Below are 22,542 nucleotides of genomic sequence, written 5' to 3'. Positions count from 1 at the left end.
CACAATGGAAATACTGACGTCTGTACAACAGAGTAGAATAATAAATGTGTTTATTTACAACTATGCACAGACACATACAACCAATATGCATGCAATCATACAATGTGACCACTGTAACCCAAAATCACCCTGACTGACTAACTAACTAATATTTACAATGAAATATGCAAAGGCACAGGTCACACAATATATACAATAATACAATATATACAGACACGTATGGCCAGAATCTTTCACAGTTCCATCTGCTGGTGAGCCGAGGAATTGCACCGCTCCCAGCAATATGAGAGCCATCTGCTGGTAGACAGCGGAAGTCCACCTCAAGTTCCTTAGTGCTGCCACCAGCAGGATGACACAGGCACAGATCATTACAGAACCCCCCTCTTTAGGAGCGGACTCCGAACGCTCAACACGATCTCCAGAGTTAGCCCCACCTGGGTCCCAATAGAAAAACTGAGGCTGGTTGGGCAGGGAGGGAGAGAAATAAAAAAACATACAATATGGATGGACCACCTTAGTCTTTAGAGGCTGGACAGCCTGGACATGATGTGACTGAAAAGAGTCATGCAGAAACACAGATTGGGAAGCAGAAACATCAGGATCCAAAGGAGAAGGAACAGACTGGAACCCATCAGGATCAAGAAGAGCAGGGGCCAACTTAGCACTGACAGGAACAGTGGACTTGGAAGCAACAATTGGAACAGCAGACTTGGAGGCCACGACTGGAGCAGCAGACTGGACACCCTCAGAAGCAGCAGCAGACTGGATATCCTCAGAAGCAGCAGCAACTGGAACAGCGGACTTGGAAGCAACAGCAGAGTCCCCAGACTTGGAAGCAGCAACAGAGTCCCCAGACTTGGAAGCAGCAGCAGAGTCAACAGACTTGGAAGCAGCAGCAGAGTCCCCAGACTTGGAAGCAGCAGCAGAGGTCTGTGACATCTGAGCAGTAAACTGGAAAACTTCAGGTAGTGCTGCAGGCAGATTAGCAACAGACTGAATAGTCTCAGACAGGGTGGCAACAGGCTGGATAGTAAACTGGGTGCCCTCAAGAAGTCCAGCAGACCAGGCACCACCAGGAGAAGCAAAAACAGTTGCAGGCCGGGCACCATCAGGAACATCAGTCTGAGCACCATTGGAAGCAGGAACATCAACAGACTGGAGTCCATCAGAATCAGAAGGAGCAGGAACAACAGACTTGGCACCTACAGGAACAGCAGCAACAGAAGTCTGTGAAGGCTGGGCAGCAGCTTGCATAACCTCAGGCAAAACAGAAGACGGGATAACTTTAGGCAAGTTAACAGGTTGGGACGCTTCAGACAGGGCAGCAGGCTCAGTAGTTTCAAACAGGGCAGCAGACTGTGTAACCTCATGGATCTGGACATTTGGTTGAGCACTTGGCTGGGCCATTGGCTGAGCGCTTGGCTGGACCATTGGCTGAGATCCCAATACAGTCTGTGCGGGCTGGCACTGAAACTGTGTGAACTAAGCCTGTGCAAGCTGGAACTGAAACTGTGTGGGCAGGATACAAGGTTCTGTAGACTGTATGCAATTTTCTGCAAATATATGCAAAGACTCTGCAGACTGGGAGCAAGTCTCTGCAGGCTGGGAGCAAGTCTCTGCAGGCTGGGAGCAACGCTCTGCAGGGAGCAACGCTCTGCAGGCTGGGAGCAACGCTCTGCAGGCTGGATGCAACACTCTGCAGGCTGGATTGCAGGACTGGATACTGCAGGATAAACATTCTGGAGCTCTGCAGGCCTGGCAGGCTGACCCACTGTCAGCAAATCTAGTCCATGAAAAAGTCCACAAAGAAAGGCGAGGGACTGCTCAGGACCGACTGGAGATTGCTGAGGACACAAATCACCTGGAGTCTGCATGGACACGATTGAAGTCTGCACGGATCTGGATGAAGTCTGTGTGGAGCTGGATGAAGTTTGTATGGAGCTGCATGGAGCCTGCACCGACCTGCATGGAGTCTGTACCAACTTGGATGGAGGCTGCACACGACTGGAATCGGCTGGAGGCTGCACACGACTGGAATCGGCTGGAGGCTGCACACGACTGGAATCGGCTGCAGGCTGCACACGACTGGAATCGACTAGAGGCTGCACATGCTGAATGGAGTTGGTAGGAAAGAATGTATTTTTCTTTTTGGATGATGACTTATTTTCTAATGATCTTTGCCAGGACCAAGGTGTGGTTCTGACTGCAGTTTGCAATGGAGTTTGTACAGATAACTGACATGCAGGTTGTGAACTCTGGACATAAGGGTTATCAGAGAGAGGATGAGATTGAAATTTAGAGGAAAGAATTTCTTGCCAGATGGCAATCAAAGCAGAGGCAGATTCATTCTCACACAAGGCATTAACCATCAGAGATTTTACACCTTGCATACAATTCCTAATAAACTCCTCATTTTGTCGCGCATAGAATGACATAAACTCTTCCCTATCATTCTTCAAATAGCCATAATAAGCATTGAACTCTTCTGCAGTAAAATCAAAACTGACTTGATTGCTGCAATCTCTCCACTCATTTGATTCCTTAATCACGTGCATGCATGCATGCATCTGCATCAAATGACAAGATTTCCTTCCAAACTTGGATCAGAGCAGAGGCGGCTTTTTGCGGACACAATTTGTAACCACTCATCCTTTTCACAGCATGCACATATTTCAGCAGACAAGAACTTTCCATTTTAGAATAGTGGTTTAAAAAACTTTTCATATCCTTCTTTAAATGATCAGATAGATAGTTAATATCTGCTGCACAAAAGACAGGCTCTAAACGAGATTGGTTCCTAACTGGCAGAGAATTTATTTGTCCATTAATAGAACTTGACTGAACTACATCAGAAACAGAATCATGACTGGACTGGATTGTAACAGACAAAGAACCAGTTTGTATTTTATTCTTTGCTGTCACAGAACAAGGTTTGCATTGGGGAATTAACATCTCCTTCCAGGCAGACATTAACAATGAGGTTTTCCCAAATTTGCATACTCTTAAATCAATTAATGATTGAAGGGATTGAACACAAGCTTGCATAATATTTTTGTCTTTCTTGGAGTAGAACTTAAAGAAAGATTCCCTGTCATTTTTCAAAATAGAAATCAAAACGGTAATATCAGATGGGCTAAATGGAGGATCAAGAAAATTATCCTTGGATAATTTACTTTTCAGCAACCATTGAAGGACCTGCAGCAAGTCCTGCACCTCTTCTGCAGACCATTTTCTGTTTAACATAGTTTTGCACTAACTCCAATAACTGCTGAAGCTGCTTTCTGGAGTAAGCTGCAAAATACATGAAGGAATAACTTTTGTTATCCTCAGCGAGCAAGACATAGTAGTACACATCATCAAAATTCCAACTCGTACAGATAGATGAATCTGCAGTATTTCTGTGATCAATATATGGGTTGGCTAAGTCATTCTGTAAGGATTGATCATGCAGATCGTGGTCATGACTACAACCAGACTGGCAGATCCACGATCTCTGCATGACAATCCTTTAGGTAAAACAAACCAGAAGATCACAATGGAAATACTGATGTCTGTACAACAGATTAGAATAATAAATGTGTTTATGTACAATTATGCACCGACACATCCCAGCAATATGAGAGCCATCTGCTGGTAGACAGCGGAAGTCCACCTCAAGTTCCTTAGTGCTGCCACCAGCAGGATGACACAGGCACAGATCATTACAGTGGACTGCTGTTCTGTAACGGTTGGGTGTTATAACTCAGACGTCTGATTATTAGGTGATCTGCAGTATCACCAATAATCAGACACTATACCTGATTATGTGGTGATCTGCAGAATCACCAATAATGCAAGTATAGCAGGCAAGGACACTGTGTGAGTAGTGCTTGGTGCAACTGTACTACAATAGTTTTTCGAGACCTTACCAGAGGAGCTGGTAAGGTACTATCAGTAATAGTATAGAAATAGTATAGTTAGTCCTTATCAGTGGAGCTGGTAAGGTAACTATCACCTCACCAGTGCCGAAGGCCCACTGGTGAGTAGAGAGGTCAGACAGGCAGGATTCGGCAACAGAGAGGTAAGTATCAGTACAGAATCGTGAGGCAAAAGAGTAATGAGTAATCAGGCAGAGGTTCAGCAACTAGTCAGATAGGCAGAAGTACAGAAACGTTAAGCAGAAGCAAAGTCAGAGAAAAGCCAGAATCATACACAGGTAATTCCTCCCAGATCAAAGCACACCGGATACTAGTCTAAGGTCTGAGCGCTAACACAAAGTATTCACGACAGCAGACAGTGATTGAATGAAGAAAGGCAGCTTAAAGTGCACCTGAACTTAAATTTTCACTATGTCTGAACAGAATACATGATAATAAATATGGACGGTTTTTACATATTTTTTTTAAAATTCGTTATACAAAAAAAGTTATGCTATTATTATTATTATTATTATTATTTATTAGATTTATATAGCGCCAACATATTACGCAGCGCTGTACAATAAATAGGCTTACAGACAATGATAACAGGGTTGACAGAACAATACAGGTAACAGACCATAGATACAACAATACAGGTAATAGCAATAAGATGCACAACACAATGCAGATAATAGTACAATGCCAGATCATAAACTGGAATGGTAGTGGTAAAAAATTACCAGTTCCAAATTCTGGGTAAAGTGCACACAGTCAAGTATGATACACAAGGGAAGAGGGCCCTGCCAAAGGCTTACAATCTAGTGGGAGGGGCTGGTGACACAAAAGGAGGGGGTGCATCAAGAAGTTATTGACAGAAAGGATTAGGGTAGTGTCGAGTTGATGTAGGCCTCCTTGAAGAAGTGAGTTTTGAGTGCTTTTTTGAAGGTGTTGAAGGTGGGAGCGAGCCTGATGGGCAGCGGGAGAGAGTTCCACAGGATAGGGGCAGCTCTAGTGAAGTCCTGCAGTCTGGCATGGGAGTGCGAGATGCGTGGGGTGGTTAAGAGGAGGTCGTTGGAGGAGCGAAGTGGGCGGCCAGGTGTATATCTGCTGACCAGGTCAGAGATGTAGGTTGGGCAGGACTTGTGTAAGGATTTGTATGCCAAACATAGGATCTTGAAGCTGATTCTGAAGTGAATTGGAAGCCAATGAAGGGATTTGCGTAGGGGAGTTGTGGAGACAGAGCGGTGGGAGGAGTAGATGAGTCTGGCTGCTGCGTTCATGATGGATTTTAGGGGGGGGCGATGCGGTTTTGAGGAAGGCCTGACAAGAGGGAGTTGCAGTAGTCCAGGCGGGAGATGATGAGGGCATGGACAAGGAGTTTGGTAGTGTCTGGGGTCAGGAAAGGCCGGATCTTGGAGATGTTGCGTAAGTGGAAATAGCAGGCTCTAGCTACGGTTTGGATGTGGGAGGTGAAGGAGAGGGCCGAGTCTAGGGTGACACCCAGGCAGCGGGCTTGTGTGGTTGGATGAATGATTGTGCCATTGACAGTGACATAGAGGTCAGTGGGGGGTGAAGCAGCACGGGGCAGGAAGATTAGGAGCTCAGTCTTATCCAGGTTTAATTTTAGGAACCTGGCAGACATCCACGATGAAATAGCTGAGAGACCAGAGGATACCTTCTCCATGGTGGTGGTGGAGAGGTCAGTGGTATGGAGGTAAATCTGGGTGTCATCTGCATATAGGTGATAGTTGAAACCCAGAGAGGAGATGAGTTTTCCTATGGAGGCGGTGTAAATGGAGAACAGCAGGGGACCAAGAACAGAGCCTTGGGGGACCCCAACTGAAAGTGGGAAGGAGGTTGAGGAGGAACCATTGAAGGAGGTCTTGAAGGAGCGATTTGAGAGGTAGGAGGAAAACCATGCTAGGGCACGGTCTTGGATACCCACAGATTGCAGTGACTGGAGTAGCAGGGAGTGATCAACAGTGTCGAATGCTGATGAGAGGTCTAGGAGGAGAAGGATAGTGTATTTTCCTTCGGCCTTGGCAAGCGTGAGGTCATTGACGACCTTGGTGAGGGCAGTCTCGGTGGAGTGACCTGGCCGAAATCCTGATTGTAGGGGATCAAATAGGGAGTTGGAGTCAAGGTAATGGGTCATGCGTTGGTGGACTAAACGCTCTAGGAGTTTAGATGCAAAAGGGAGTAAGGAGATAGGACGGTAGCTGGATGGAAGTGAGGGGTCTAGTGAGGGTTTTTTAAGTAGGGGAAGTACAGTGGCCTGTTTAAAGTCAGAGGGGAAGGTACCCGTAGAGAGGGAGAGGTTAAACAGAGTGGTGAGGACAGGAGCCAGAACAGGGAAGTGAGGACGGAGGCATTTGGATGGCACAGGGTCTAGGGGGCTGGAGGTGGCAGGAGAAGCGGCTAGGAGACGGCTGACTTGGTCCTCTGTGATAGGAGTAAAGGCAGTGAGTGGAGGGTGGGGTGGGGAATAGGTATTGGTGGGGGAGGAAGAGGTGGTGGAGTGGAGGCATGAGATTTCCCGTCGGATGCTGGCTATTTTGTCGGTAAAGTGGGTGGACAGATCAGTGGCTGAGAGGGCGGAGGTGGGGGGAGGAGTGGTGGGGTTAAGGAGGGAGTTGAAGGTGGCGAAGAGGCGCCGAGGGTTGGAGGCTTGGGATCCGATCAAGGCAGCAAAGTATTTTTGTTTAGCATCAGTTAATGCGGTATAGAACAGCTGCAGGTTGGCCTTGTACGCCAAGAAGTCGGAGTTGCTGCGGGATTTCCTCCATTTGCGTTCGTAGGTGCGTGTCTGTTTTTGGAGGTTGCGAGTGTGTGCATTGTGCCAGGGCTGGGGGTTGATGGGACGGCTGGGGCGGAAAGTGGGGGGTGCAGCAATGTCTAGGGCTGCTGAAAGGGCCTGGTTGTATTTGGCCACGGCTTGGTTTGGGCAGGTAACGTTAGGGAGGGTGGATGAGAGGGAGTGGAGGGGGTTGGCTAGTGCAGTTGGGTCTAGGTTATGCAAAGCTCTCTGCCAACGACCTGAGGGTGGAGGAGGGTTGGGGGAGGATGATGGGAAGATGGAGAAAGTGAGAAGGTGATGGTCGGAGAGGGGGAAGGGTGTGATGTCCAGGTTGGGGAGGGTGGCGGATTTTGAGAGAATCAGGTCGAGAGTGTGGCCATGCTAAATTGGCTCTTGTAGCCACGCCCCCCCCCCCAAGCTTTCCGTGCCGCGGCATGGCCCCAGCATTCACAGCGGTGCTCTGCTGCTGGGCGGATATCGCTGTGGCATCGTTGTGACATCTCGCGATGCTTCCTCCTGAAGCATCACGTGATGTCAGCGTCATTTGGAAGCACCGGGTATTCTGTAGTTCGCCGGGGACACAGAGAGGAAGAGCGGACGGCAAAGAAGAGCGGGCGACCTGGAGAGAAGAAGCGGATGGCAGGAGAAAGCGGCGGACCTGGTCGGAGGACGCAGAACACCGAGGAGGCGCTGCAGACGGAAGAAGCCAAAGACACGAAGAGGAGGACCGGAGGACACCGTGGACCAGATCGGAGGGCACGGAGGAGCAGATGCGTGCAGCGGCGGACATAGCCTGGCAGTTCTGGAAAGAGTGGTAAGAACAGTATTTCTCCCCTTGCTGCAGCACCCCATAATCGACGGCACCTACCTAGCTATACTGGGGGCACCTACCTAGCTAACCTATGCTGGGGGGCACCTACCTAACTAAGCTATACTGGGGCACCTACCTAACTAAGCTATACTGGGGCACCTACCTAACTAAGCTATACTGGGGGCACCTACCTAACTAAGCTATACTGGGGGTACCTACCTAGCTAACCTATACTGGGGGCACCTACCTAGCTAACCTATACTGGGGGCACCTACCTAGCTAACCTATACTGGGGGACACCTACCTTGCTAAGCTATACTGGGGACACCTACCTTGCTAAGCTATACTGGGGACACCTACCTTGCTAAGCTATACTGGCGGCACCTACCTAGCTAAGTTATACTGGGGGCACCTACCTAGCTAAGTTATACTGGGGGCACCTACATAGCCAAGCTATACTGCGGGCACCTACCTAGCTAAGCTATACTGGGGGCACCTACCTTACTAAGCTATACTGGGGGCACCTACCTAGCTAAGCTATACTGGAGGCACCTACCTAGCTAAGCTATACTGGGGAAGCCTACCTAGCTAAGCTATACTGGGGGCACCTACCTAGCTAAGTAATTCTGGGGGCACCTACCTCGCTAAGCTATACTGGGGACACCTACCTAGCTAAGCTATACTCGGGGCACCTACCTAGCCAAGCTATACTGGGGGCACCTACCTAGCCAAGCTATACTGCGGGCACCTACCTAGCCAAGCTATACTGGGGGCACCTACCTTGCTAAGCTATACTGGGGGTACCTACCTAGCTAAGCTATACTGGGGGCACCTACCTAGCTAAGCTATACTGGGGACACCTACCTAGCTAAGCTGTACTGGGGACACCTACCTAGCTAAGTTATACTGGGGGCACCTACCTTGCTAAGCTATACTGGGGGCACCTACCTAGCTAAGCTATACTGGGGGCACCTTAGCTATACTGGGGGCACCTACCTAGCTAAGCTATACCTGGGGGCACCTACCTAGCTAAGCTATACCTGGGGGCACCTACCTTGCTAAGCTATACTGGGGGCACCTACCTAGCTAACCTCTACTGGGGGCACATACCTTGCTAAGCTATACTGCGGACACCTACCTAGCTAAGGTATAATGGGGACACCTACCTAGCTAAGCTATACTGGGGACACCTACCTTGCTAAGCTATACTGGGGGCACCTACCTTGCTAAGCTATACTGGGGGCACCTACCTAGCTAAGCTATACTGGGGGCACCTAAGCTATACTGGGGGCACCTACCTAGCTAAGCTATACTGGGGGCACCTACCTAGCTAAGCTATACTGGGGGCACCTACCTAGCTAAGCTATACTGGGGCACCAACCTAGCTAAGCTATACTGGGGGCACCGACCTAGCTAACCTATACTGGGGGCACCTACCTAGCTAACCTATACTGGGGGCACCTACCTAGCTAACCTATACTGGGGGCACCTACCTAGCTAAGCTATACTGGGGGCACCGACCTAGCTAAACTCCACTGGGGGCACCTACCTAGCTAACCTCTACTGGGGGCACCTACCTAGCTAAGATATACTGGGGGCACCTACCTAGCTAACCTCCACTGAGGGCACCTACCTAGCTAAGCTATACTGGGGGCACCTACCTAGCCAAGCTATACTGGGGGCACCTACCTAGCTAAGCTATACTGGGGGCACCGACCTAGCTAAACTCTACTAGGGGCACCTACCTAGCTAAACTATACTGGGGGCACCTACCTAGCTAAGCTCTACTGGGGGCACCTACCTAGCTAAGCTCTACTGGGGGCACCTACCTAGCTAAGCTCTACTGGGGGCACCTACCTAGCTAAGCTCTACTGGGGGCACCTACCTAGTTGAGCTCTACTGGGGGCACCTACCTAGCCAAGCTATACTGGGGGCACCTACCTAGCTAAGCTATACTGGGGGCACCTACCTAGCTAACCTCTACTGGGGGCCCCTACCTAGCTAAGATATACTGGGGGCACCTACCTAGCCAAGCTATAGTGGGGGCACCTACATAGCCAAGCTATACTGGGGGCACCTACCTAGCTAAGCTATACTGGGGGCACCTACCTAGCCAAGCTATACTGGGGACACCTACCTAGCCAAGCTATACTGCGGTCACCTACCTAGCCAAGCTATACTGGGGGCACCTACCTAGCTGAGCTATACTGGGGGCACCTACCTAGCTAAGCTATACTGGGGGCACCAACCTAGCTAACCTATACTGGGGCACCGACCTAGCTAAGCTATACTGGGGGCAGGGCCGGGCCGAGGCAGAGGCTGGAGAGGCTCCAGCCTCAGGGCGCAGTGCAGGAGGGGGCGCACAATTCATTCAGCTGTCATTCCCAATTGTGTTTGAAGCAGAAAGAAATAAGAAAAGGGGATACATGACAGCGACTGCAAGCCAGATAACTAGAGATTAAGGTTTTGGGGAGGTTGGGGGACCTGGGGCACCTATTAGTCTAATAGCAATCAGTGTGTGATGGCTGGGGTGGGAGGAATGGAGGGGCGCACTTTGCTGTCTCAGTCTTGGGTGCTGAAGGACCTTGTCCCATCTCTGACTGGGGGTACCTACCTAGCTAAGCTATACTGGGGGTATCTACCTAGCCAAGCTGTACTGGGGGCACCTACTTATCTAACCTATACGTCAGAGAGGGCAGGCGGTGTACACACACACACACACGTACACGTAAGAGAGAGCGGGCAGAACACACAAACACGAGGCAGGGCCGGTTCTAGTAACAGTGCGGCCCCAGGGCAAAATAAATATTGAATTAAGCGATTTCTGTCCAAAATCGCGATTTTTGATTTGTTTCAAATCAAGCTTCGTTCCCCCTCTGTGCCTTTTTGTTCCTCCTCTGTGCCTCTCTGTCCTCCTGTCTCTGTGCACCCTCTAGCCTCGTTCACACTAAGGGCAGTTTTGCCCTTTTTTTTCAGCCCAGAAGTTTTTCAAAATTCAAGTGCACAAAAAAGTGTGTGGCGCCTCCACATGCCTGTATGACCTCCCTACAAAGCATGGGTATGCACCTGATAAGATGGCGGATTGATGTATTTGTAAGGTTGTTTTTGCCTTTAGTTGTTTCCGTCTCTAGCTCAATTTAGTTTTTTTGCAGGGCTGTGGAGTTGGAGTCGGAGTCCAGGAGTCGGAGTCCTGCACTGGCATGGCGACTGGTCAGTTGCTGAAAACAAAACTAGCTGCCTGCGGGGGACCGGAGGATAGGTTTGAGACGGTGCGAGCATAGTATGTCTAGAGGGGGGCTAGGAGAAGCCCCGGGTAAGGGCAAATGTATTGGCACTGTGTGTGTGTGTCTTCAAGGGTGGAGGGAGTGGAGCCGAGGGACCACTAGACTGACAGGTATATTGGGGGCTCCCTGCCTGATGCCACTAACTGCTCTCAGGAATTTACAGTCTAATTCCTGCATCATATCAGTGACCAGGGATAGGCTTCCAAATGGGAAGCCACTCGAAATCGTGATTAGGATGAGACTTAATTGCCTTAGGGGAGACAGAGGGTTAAGTACCCAGAAGTCTGCCGGCTTCTATTTCTCGCACGCGTCTAATGGGACGAGTTCCATGACTCACTACTGCGCACTTCCTTCTTGAAAGAGAAATTGCGTGGTAGTGAGTCGTGGAACGCGTCCCATTGGACACGTGCGAGACGTGGGATACATAGAAGCCTTCAGACTTCTGGATAAGTAACCCGCTGTCTCCCATGCACACACCTAAGGCAATTAAGCCTGATTTTAATCATGAGTTTCAGTGGCTTCCGATTTGGAAGCCCATCCCTGTCAGTGATCTCAGGAACCTACACCCTAATCTCCCCCCCCCCCCCCCCCAAACTTTTTTAGTCACAGACCGGGTCAACATACTTTAGACAGCTGGGGGGCCGGAGTGTACATAAAATGTTGTAGAAAAACATTACAATGAACCTAGGTAGAGTAAACAGCGCCTGAAACACCATCCCCCACATGCAAAGCAATCAGTGTTCAACATACATATTTTCAAAAGTCCACCCAAAACAACCCCCTTTCCCCAGTAATTGCAAAGAATTAAAATTATCCGCCCCTACACACACACACACTGCTTTTATATTACCTCTAACCACCCAACCCCCCACCACTACCACAATGTTTTTGCACACCAGACAGTGAACCATACCCAGGTGACAACCTGCCATACAATTGTACAGCAGTGCCACCTGATGCGGAATTGGATTGGAAGCCAGAAAATTACTGCTTACTGGCTTCTATGTGGAAAAGTGGTGCCAGCACTGCTGCTGCATCTATAAGTAATATATTTTGTGTATGGAGGGGCTGGTAAAAAAAAAGCCTCAGGGGGCCGCATTCGGCCCGCGGGCCTTAGTTTGAGAACCACTGCCCTAATCCTTGTGTGGTTAGAGTGTAATGCTGGGCATACACGGAGCGATCTGGCGGCTTGATTAGCATTAGCATTGACTCCCGCCGCCCGGATCGATTCCCGCTTGTCCCCGCGGGAGCTTCCTCATCTTCCGCCCGATTCCCCGCTGTTGTCCACCCACGGGTATCAAGCGGGGAATCGATCCGGCGGGCAATCGGACCTGTCGGATATTATCAATCGACCCATCAGCGGCTCGATGGATAATAAAAAACGCTCCGTGTATGCCCAGCATAAGACAGTTGTGCCTCGTACACACGATGCAATTTTCTGATAGATTAACCATCAGTTCATTTATTTTCAACTTGTCCGATCGATTTTCCATAGAAGTGAATGGAAAATCTATCAGACATGTTAGAAATTATCGATCTGACAGAAAATCTGTCAGAAAATTGCATCATTTGTACTTAGCATAAGTGACACGAGGCAGGGATTAGAATTCAGAATATTTTTACTTAGGGGTGTGGCTTCATTTGAGGGGTGGGGTTAAGAGTTCTAGATCGCCTGTGCCTACAAGCTCTGGAGTTGTAAATCTGGTTCTGCCCTAAATACTGACACGTCAGAAAATTGCAGCAGGATCATACAGAAAAAACATTAGCAAAATACAAATTATGATTTTGCATTAAGTAAAAATGCCTGCTAGCCACCAAGTATGACCCCTGGGTATTTCAAATGTTCTTATCACAAAGAAAACATTTCTTGTTGAGAGTATTGCAGATAAAAAGTATTTAGAGGGAGGAAGCCAGCTGGGAGGAAATTCCTTAGGGAGGGGAGTTGAGGGGGATGAATAAACCATGACTCACACAGCTAGACATTTATTACTGTTTTCAAAAACACTGTCTAATGCTGTGCATACACGGGTCGATCCGGCGGCCGATTAGCCGCCGGATCGACTCCCGCCGCGTCCCCGCTCGTCCGTGCACCCGGATCGGTTCCCGCTCGATCCCCATCAGCAGCTCGATTGATAAGCCTGCGTCGAGCCGTGTATGCCCAGCATAAAACAGCACTGTATTCTAATTAGAATAAAGATCTGCAGCTGTCAGGTAAGCAGTAAAGAAAGAAGGGGGAGAGAAACACTTGATTTACAATGAAAGATAGCACTGTCAAAAACAGATTACAGTGTGTAAATCACAAGGACAGCAGAGCAAGCTGAGAGGATAGCCCTGACAGCAAAGGAATGAGGATAGAACTGACGACCAAGGATAGTTCTGTCAGCAGAGGAGAGACAAAACACAGAGCAGAAAAATGACAGGCTGGAAAACACAGGCAGACACTGCATACACAGTCGCAGCCAGATGACATCACTGTAACTGAATACTACCATGGGCTAATTTGCATGCTGCACAGTGATTAGGGGAAGGAGCTGCTGGAGAAAGGAGCAGCTGGAGAAATAGGAATCAGCTGGATTGCACTGTAAACTTGCCAACCAACATGTGGCTACTCAGTATACTAGCATGCAGTAACATAAATAAGGACATCTGACAGGTATAGTACAGCAAACATACACTTTTATTTATTAAAGCAGTATTAAGCAACACATCGGATATTTTTTATAGTATCAAATGTTCAGGTCACTTCCTCTTTAAGAAGCAGAAGAACGCTTCCAGCCACTCCCACCTTGGAATCCGCCAATCCGAGCGGTGAGAGTCACCAGCGACGTCAGCCGACCGGCAGATCAGCTGACGCGCCTTCTGCTCGCATAAAGGTCCTGTCTCCGCGCGCGCCCGCGTGAGTCAGAAATCCTATGAGCTGGGGACAACACCGCTCTCGGCGTGCTAGACGCCGAGAGGAGAAACAAAGGTTGAGTGCAGGAACCAGAGGCGGTTGCGGACATAGCCTGCTTGTCCGCAGCCGCCAAATCACTGATCATTACAGGCAGTCAAAACTTTGATGAGGGGGAAGTTTGTCTGCCGCCTTGGGACAGAAGACATCAGCAAAGTCAGAATACTGAGTAGGCAACCCCTCCACTTGAACCTCAGTAGCCCATACTGTGACTTACTCCATACAATGATGATGGCAAAAGTAGGACCAGCTCAACAATTGTCTGGAACACCAGTCGATCTGAGGGGAGTGTTTTTTAAGCCACTGGCATACCAAGGATCACAGTGGAGGTAGCCATCTTAAGTACAAAGAATTGTATTTGTTCTTTATGCAGAGCCTCCACCTGACATAATATTACAGGAGTCTGAGAAAGAGGTTGTTTCCCCTGCAGTGGTGAATCATCCACTGCAGTAACAACAATCTGACGTCCCAAGAAAGAAGAGGAAAACCAAACTTTACAGCAAAATCGAAATCCATAAAATTAGCTGCAGAACCTGAGTCTATAAAGGCCTGGGTAGACCGGACTTGATCTTCCCAGGTGATAGAACACGGGTGGAGTAAGCGATTATTCTTTAGAGGTGTAAAGGTGCGTACACACATGCGACTATAGTCGTTTGTAACGATCGTTCCCCGATCTTTACCAACGACGATCGTTACAAAAAACGAACCACCGACTATTATGGCAAACGACGAACGAGCCAAATCGCTACAAAAGAAAGTTCTGTCTCGGCGGATTTTAACCAACGACGATCGTTTGCAAAAGTAGTACATCGTTGGAAACGATCGTTCGTACTAGGCTTGACATGCGCATTTCACTATTTCTCCATGGAACTTCTCATTTTTATGCGCAGGCGCAATAGTTGCTTTCTGTGATGTAACGTTCGTTCTAACGATCAGATCGTTACACACATTTTAAAACTACCTTTACTTAGGTCGTTCTTTCATCAATTAAAAGTTCGTTCGTCGTTCTTAACGAACGATCGTTGTCGCATGTGTGTACGTAGCATTAGGCTTGGTGGTGTATTCTCCACAGTCAGCATGCAACGCATGAGCTGACATGAAGGAGGTACACACACTAGCACAAGGAAACAGGCTATCCCTAGTATAGTGGAGGGGAGGACTGACTCCAATACGAGATTGTGGCGCACAGAGCCGGTGCAGATCCGACAGCCACAAACAATACTTTTGCGATAACGTCTCAGCGCAAGGTAGCGCTGAGCGCATAAACCAGAACTGAGGAGATCAGGACAGGTAGACAGAATGAACGCTTGCTAGCTAGCCGCTACTTAGTGACAGCAAGCGTCCACAACAAGACAGACTGGAATGAGGCAGCCAATGCGTTGCAGCGATGGCGTGCCTCACAAAGACAGGACAGGATAGTCAGGAAATAGCAGGATCGAGAGGCTATGTGAAGTTGGCCCCCCTACAATCAGCACAAATAAAAGTTCTAGCATGTTTGGTTAGTGCTACGTTTGTGCCCGTTTGTGCCGCAAAAATAAACATTTGTGCTGCTTTTGTTTTAAAGATAATAGCAATTATCTTTTTCCAAACGATGACATCACCCAGCCCCCCTACAAAGGCGCACGGACACAAAAGTGGGGTCGTTCGTTAGTGCTGGGTTTGTGCTCATTTGTGCTGCAAAAATCACTGTTCTATCTGTTATCGTTTTTGAGATATTAAAGGTTTTTTATAAAGGTCAAAAGTTCACCCAGCCCCCCTACAACAGCATACAGACACGAAAGTGGTGTCGTTGGTTAGTGCTGGGTTTGTGCTCATTTGTGCTGCAAAAATCACCGTTCTATCTGTTATCGTTTTTGAGATATTAAAGGTTTTTTATATAGGTCAAAAGTTCAAGCAGCCCCCCTACAACAGCGTACAGACACGAAAGTGGTGTTGTTGGTTAGTGCTGGGTTTGTGCTCATTTGTGCTGCAAAAATCACTGTTCTATCTGTTATCGTTATTGAGATATTAGGGCCCTTTATCACTAGCAGTCGCTAGCGTTCACGCTGAACGCTAGAGATTGCTGAATCGCAAAGCCGGCGATTTCCCGACGTTTGCGGCCACGATTTTGCTATGAAATCGCGGCAAATATCGCTCCGCCGCGCGTTCGCGTTCCTGTAAAAAACGAATCTCAGTAGTGGAAATGACCTACCGCGATTCCTATGTTAAAAAGCAAACCATAGCGATTGTAAAATCGCTAGTGGTTTGCGACTTTGCGATTCAGCCAGCGCAACCGCGCTGGTGGAGAAGGGCCCTTAAAGGTTTTTTATAAAGGTCAAAAGTTCATCTAGCTTTATTCACTTCACTATTGAGATGTTTCTGGTTTATTTAATGTACAGATAGTCCACGGTTAACGAACAAGATAGGGACTGTAGGTTCATTCTTCTACGTCCCCACCTCTGTTTGGCATACAATGAAAAATTGCGCCGGCTAAATAATGGCGCCATTTTACTGTGCGATATTTAGCGTTCGATATTATAAAACGTTATTTATCTTTTAGCTCTTAAATGTTATTTTATAAAACACTATTTAACGTTTTAGTTGTTATACTTTATTTTTCCAATACTACATACATGCATACATACTGTACATACATACAAGCATACGTACATACATACATGCATGCATGTATACATATACATACATACAAGCATACGTACATACATACATGCATACATGCATGCATATATACATATACATACATACAAGCATACGTACATACATACATGCATGCATGCATACATGCATACATACATGCATGCATACATACATGAATGCATACATACATGAATACATACATACATGTATGCATGTATGTATGTATGCATGTATATATGTATGTATGTATGTATGTATGTATGTATGTATGTATGCATGTATATATGTATGTATGTATGTATGCATGTATATATGGATGTATGTATGTATGCATGTATATGTATGTATGTATGTATGTATGTATGTATGCATGTATGCATTCATGTATGTATGCATGCATGTATGTATGCATGTATTCATGTATGTATGCTTGTATTCATGTATGCCTGTATGTATTTTTCGGAATATAAGACGCTCCGGCATATAAGACGCACCTAGATTTAGAGGGCAAAAACCAGGAAAAAAAAATAAACTAAACCTAGGTGCGTCTATGGTGCAGGGGCTTCTTATGGACCTCTAACTCCCCCAAAACTGTCTTTATCTAAGCTACACTGCCCATCTATACTAACACCTGCTACACTACACTTCACTTCACCCCTGCTGCCCCCATCAACTACACATTACTTCACTAACCCCTACTACAACTACATTACACTACACTACAGTATACTACACTTCCCTCACTAACACCTGCAGCCAACCCAAACTACACTACACTTCATTAAGTAACCCCTTCAGCCAACTAAACAACACTACACTACACCCCTGCTGCATCTCACCTGATCCTGTCGCCGCGATCCTCCCCTCCTCCATCTGCCTGTCATCACCCGAGAGTCGCAGCAGCCGTCATCTGAGGGTCCCATTAGGTGTCATCAGAGGGTCCAGCAATCCCATCCAGTATCCCCGCTCTTTAAGTGTCCAGGTTGCCGGATCCTCTTCGCTGCAGTCATGCTTGTATGCAGCCTCGGGGTGATCACGCGGTGATTACGCGCTGCCGGGGCCGCCTTCCTCCATAGTTACAGCGTCCTCTTCTTAGATACAGTGCCCCGTTCTGCATGACGAGCGGCGCACGTGCGCCTGACGTCATGCGTGACCCGGCGCACATGCGTTGCTCGTCACACAGAAGGGGGCACTGTATCTAAGAAGAGGACGCCGTAACTATGGAGGAAGGCGGCCCCGGCAGCGCGTAATCACCGCGAGCCTGCATACAAGCATGACTGCAGTGAAGAGGAGCCGGCGACTTGGACACTTAAAGAGCGGGGATCAGTCGGGGATACTGGATGGGATTGCTGGACCCTCTGATGACGGCTGCTGCGACATTGGATGACGGCAGACAGACGAAGGAGGCTAGGATCGCGGCGGCAGGATCCGGTAAGTATGTTATGGGGCGAAAATACCGTACCTTTGGAATATAAGACGCACCCACTTTTTCCCCCCAGTTTTGGGGAAGAAAAAGTGCGTCTTATATTCCGAAAAATACGGTATATGTATGCATGTATGTAGTAATGGAAAAATAACACCTAAAACGTTAATTAACGTTTTATAAAATAACGTTTAAGAGCTAAAGTGATAAATAACGGAAATAAATCCATTCAAAACGATAATTAACTGTTTTATGGGCATCTTAAAATGATAATTAACGTTTTGGAATTCGGCGCCATTTTTTTACAGTTCTTATCGTTAAAATGCTAAATATCGTTTTATAATGGAATTCCAGTGGCACCATTTTTATATAAACTGAGCTTGGCGCCATTTTTCACTGCTCCCTCTGTTTGTACCTCCTCTGTGTGCCTCTGCTTGTACCCCCCCCCTCCTGTGCTCTGTAACCCCTATCTGTCTCTGTTTGTACCCCTGAGCCTCTGTACCTACTCTGTGCCTTTGGTTTTACACCCTGTGCCTCTGTCTGTACTCCCAATGCCTCTGCTTGTATCCCTCTGTGTCTCAGTTTGTACCCCTGTGCTTCTGTTTGTACCCCTCCCTGTGCCTCTTTTTGTACTCCCTGTGCCTCTATTTGTACCCCCTGTGCCTCCGTTTGTAAACCCCTGTGCCTCTTTTTGTAATCCTCACCAAAGTTTGTACCCCCTGTACCTCAGTGTGTACCCCTTGTGCCTCTGTACCTCAGTGTGTACCCGCTATGCCTCTTTTTGTACCCCGTGTCTCTGTTTGTACCTCCTGCACCCCCCCTGTGCCTCTGTACTTCTGCCTGTACCCACTATGCAGTGGCGTACCTAGGGCATTTGGCACCCGGTACTGGGTATTAAAAGACACCACCACCCCCCCACACACACACACACCCCGAAAAAATGGGCGGGCGTGGTCATGACCAGATGAGGGCGGAGCTAACTAATTTAAAGTATTAGTTAGTATAGTTGCCCCAGTATAGCTAGTACAGTTGCCCCCAGTGAAACTAGTTACCCCCAATGAAGTTAGTATAGTTGCCCCCAGTATAGCTAGTATAGTTGCCCCCAGTATAGCTAGCTAGTTTAGTTGCCCCCAGTATAGCTAGTATAGTTGCCCCCAGTATAGCTAGTATAGTTGCCCCCAGTATAGCTAGTATAGTTGACCCCAGTATAGCTAGCTAGTTTAGTTGCCCCCAGTATAGTTGCCCCCAGTATAGCTGGTATAGTTGCCCCCAGTATAGCTAGTATAGTTGCCCCCAGAATAGCTAGTATAGTTGCCCCCAGAATAGCTAGTATAGTTGCCCCCAGAATAGCTAGTATAGTTGCCCCCAGAATAGCTAGTTTAGTTGCCCCCAGTATAGCTAGTTTAGTTGCCCCCAGTATAGCTACTTTACTTGCCCCCAGTATAGCTAGTTTAGTTGCCCCCAGTATAGCTAGTTTAGTTGCCCCCAGTATAGCTGGTATAGTTGCCCCCAGAATAGCTAGTATAATTGCCCCCACTCCCCAGTATAGTTTCCCCAGTAGCATAGTTGCCCCCAGTATGGGGGAAGCTTCTGGCACTTCCCCCCTCCTAATTAGCAGCAGCTTTAGATATGCGGGCAGGAGCGGGCGGAGAGAACTTACTCACCTGCTTCCTGCGTTCCAGGCGATGGCGCACAGCGTCATCTGTCACGTGACGCTGGTCTCCGACTTCTCTGTCACTCACTGTGCTTCCGCTAATCAGGAAGCACAGTGGGCGGTGGAGAAGGCGGAGAGCAGCGTCACGTGATGATGACGCTGTGCGCCATCACCTGGAATGCAGGAAGCAGGTGAGTAAGTCCTCTCCGCCCGCTCCTGCCCTCATATCTAAAGCTGCTGCTAATTAGGAGGGGGGAAGCGCCAGAGAGAGGGGACCCAGGTGAGGGAGGTGGGGGGTCCGTCCCCCCTCCCCGCCGCTTTCCCCACCACCCCTCCATTCTGTGTTGCTTCCCCCTCCTGCACAGGCCTCTGTGGGAGGCCTTGGTGACACCCCCTGGGGCACCCGACACCCAGAGCGGGGAGCCCCCTGCCGCCCCATGGTAGGAACGCCACTGCCACTATGCCTTTTTTGTGTACCCCCTGTGCCTTTGTTTGTACCTCCTGTGTCTCTGTACCCCCTCTGTGCCTCCGTTTGTACCCCCTGTGCCTCCAGGTGCCTCTGTCCTGCCCTCTGCCTCTATTTGTACCCCCCCCCCCTGTGGTGAACTCAGTTCCTCAAGTGGATTCAAACTTCCTCCATGCAGAAATGACGTCATCGCAATGGGATTGGGCCATTCATAAGTCGTGGACTATCTGTCCATTTTCTATAGCTCTCAAATTAAATAGAACGCTGCAATAACTTTAACGTTCCCCTTGCTTCAGATCAATGAAAGTTTGTTGCACGGATGCCTCGGCCACAATCTATAAAGCTCAAAATCAAACACAAGTCCATAGGCAGAAAATCAATTTTAGCCCTACTGCTCAATAATTACTCATCTCAAATCAGGACTGCTTGGGCTGTGGCACAGAGGGTCAACTTCTCTTTATCACTCCATCTCAGAATTGTGTTCCATGCTGTGCTCCATATTTCTCACTTTTGGCTATGAACCCAGAAGTCTCTGATGTATTGAGCGTGGTGTGGAACATTTAGGTGAGAAGCAGAAACACAGCAAAGTTAAAGGCCCATACACATGGGCTACAATTGTAGCTGTCGCCAGCGCACAGGGGACGTGCTGACGACAGCTAGATGACAGCTCCGCAGCAGCGACAGCCATCTACATGTCTCTGCTACAGGGCAGAGACGTGGCGGAAGCTATCGCCGAAGGGAGCATCCCCGGCCGGATGCTCCCTTCACTTCACAGTGTTGCCTGTCGCTAGTCCGCATACACAAGCCGAGACACGTGCCGGACTAGCGACAGTTGCCGAGAGACAAGTTGCAGTAAAGGTTGGAAATTTTATTTCGCTAAATTATACAGAGTGTAACAAAATAATTCCATTTAACCAGATTTAAGGCACAAACAAGCCAACTGTTGACTGTGAACAGGTAAAACAACATTAGCTACTTCTGGTCAATGTAGTGCATGAAGAATAGCAAGTATGGACAAGATATAAATGTGGATACATGGTATCTTCTAGTTGTGGCTATCCACTCCCTAGTATTATTCTAACGTAAATGGGAGCTAAAGCTAGAGGTATGTGGAGGCTGCCATATTTACTTCATTTTAAGCAATACCAGTTGCCTGGCTGTCCTACTGATCCTCTGCCTCTAATACTTTTATCCAGAGACCCTGGGGGTACAAATAGAGACACAGGGAGTACAAAAAGAGGCGTAGCGGGTACACACAGAGGTACAGAGGCACAGGGGGGCACCAGAGGTACAAACAGAGACAGAGAGGGGTTACAGAGCACAGGAGGGGGGGGGGTACAAGCAGAGGCACACAGAGGGGGTAAAAACAGAGGTGGGGACATAGAAGAATGAACCTACAGTCCCTATCTTGTTCGTTAACCGGGGGATTAGGGTGCAGGAAAAAAGGGTGCATGCGGCAAGTGGACAAATTGGACAAAGAGGCACCGGGGTGTAAAAACGAAGGCACAGGGAGTACAAAAAGAGGCATAGTGGGTACAAACAGAGGTACAGAGGCACAGGGGGGCACCAGAGGTACAGGAGGTACAAAAAGAAGCACAGGGAGCACAAAAAGAGGCAAGTGGGTACAAACAGAAGCACAGGGGTACAAGTAGAGGCACAGAGGGGTACAGACAGAGGCACAGGGTGTAAAAACCAAAGGCACAGAGTAGGTACAGAGGGACAGGGGTACAAACAGAGACAGAGAGGGGTTACAGAGCACAGGAGGAGGGGGAGGGTCCACAAGCAGAGGCACACAGAGGGGGTACAAACAGAGGTGGGGACATAGAAGAATGAACCTACAGTCCCTATCTTGTTAACCGGGCATTATCTGTACATTAAATAAACCAGAAACATCTCAATAGTGAAGTGAATGAAGCTAGATGAACTTTTGACCTTTATAAAAAACCTTTAATATCTCAAAAACGATAACAGATAGAACAGTGATTTTTGCAGCACAAATGAGCACAAACCCAGCACTAACCAACGACATCACTTTCGTGTCTGTACGCTGTTGTAGGGGGGCTGGGTGAACTTTTGACCTTTATAAAAAACCTTTAATATCTCAAAAACGATAACAGATAGAACGGTGATTTTTGCAGCACAAATGAGCACAAACCCAGCACTAACCAACGACATCACTTTCGTGTCTGTACGCTGTTGTAGGGGGGCTGGGTGAACTTTTGACCTTTATAAAAAATCTTTAATATCTCAAAAACGATAACAGATAGAACGGTGATTTTTGCAGCACAAATGAGCACAAACCCAGCACTAACCAACGACACCACTTTTGTGTCCGTGCGCCTTTGTAGGGGGGCTGGGTGATGTCATCGTTTGGAAAAAGATAATTGCTATTATCTTTAAAACAAAAGCAGCACAAATGTTTATTTTTGCGGCACAAACGGGCACAAACGTAGCACTAACCAAACATGCTAGAACTTTTATTTGTGCTGATTGTAGGGGGGCCAACTTCACATAGCCGGATCGAGATAGATGAACGTAACACAGACAAAAATACAATAAGTATGTTTTCCTAGCGTATTACAATTACAGCTATCAATTAAACTATTTGTAACGTCTGACTA

This window comes from Hyperolius riggenbachi, chromosome 2, assembly GCF_040937935.1.
Source record: "Hyperolius riggenbachi isolate aHypRig1 chromosome 2, aHypRig1.pri, whole genome shotgun sequence".
NCBI classification, from domain to species: domain Eukaryota; kingdom Metazoa; phylum Chordata; class Amphibia; order Anura; family Hyperoliidae; genus Hyperolius; species Hyperolius riggenbachi.
Note: the sequence above shows the minus strand (reverse complement) of the source record.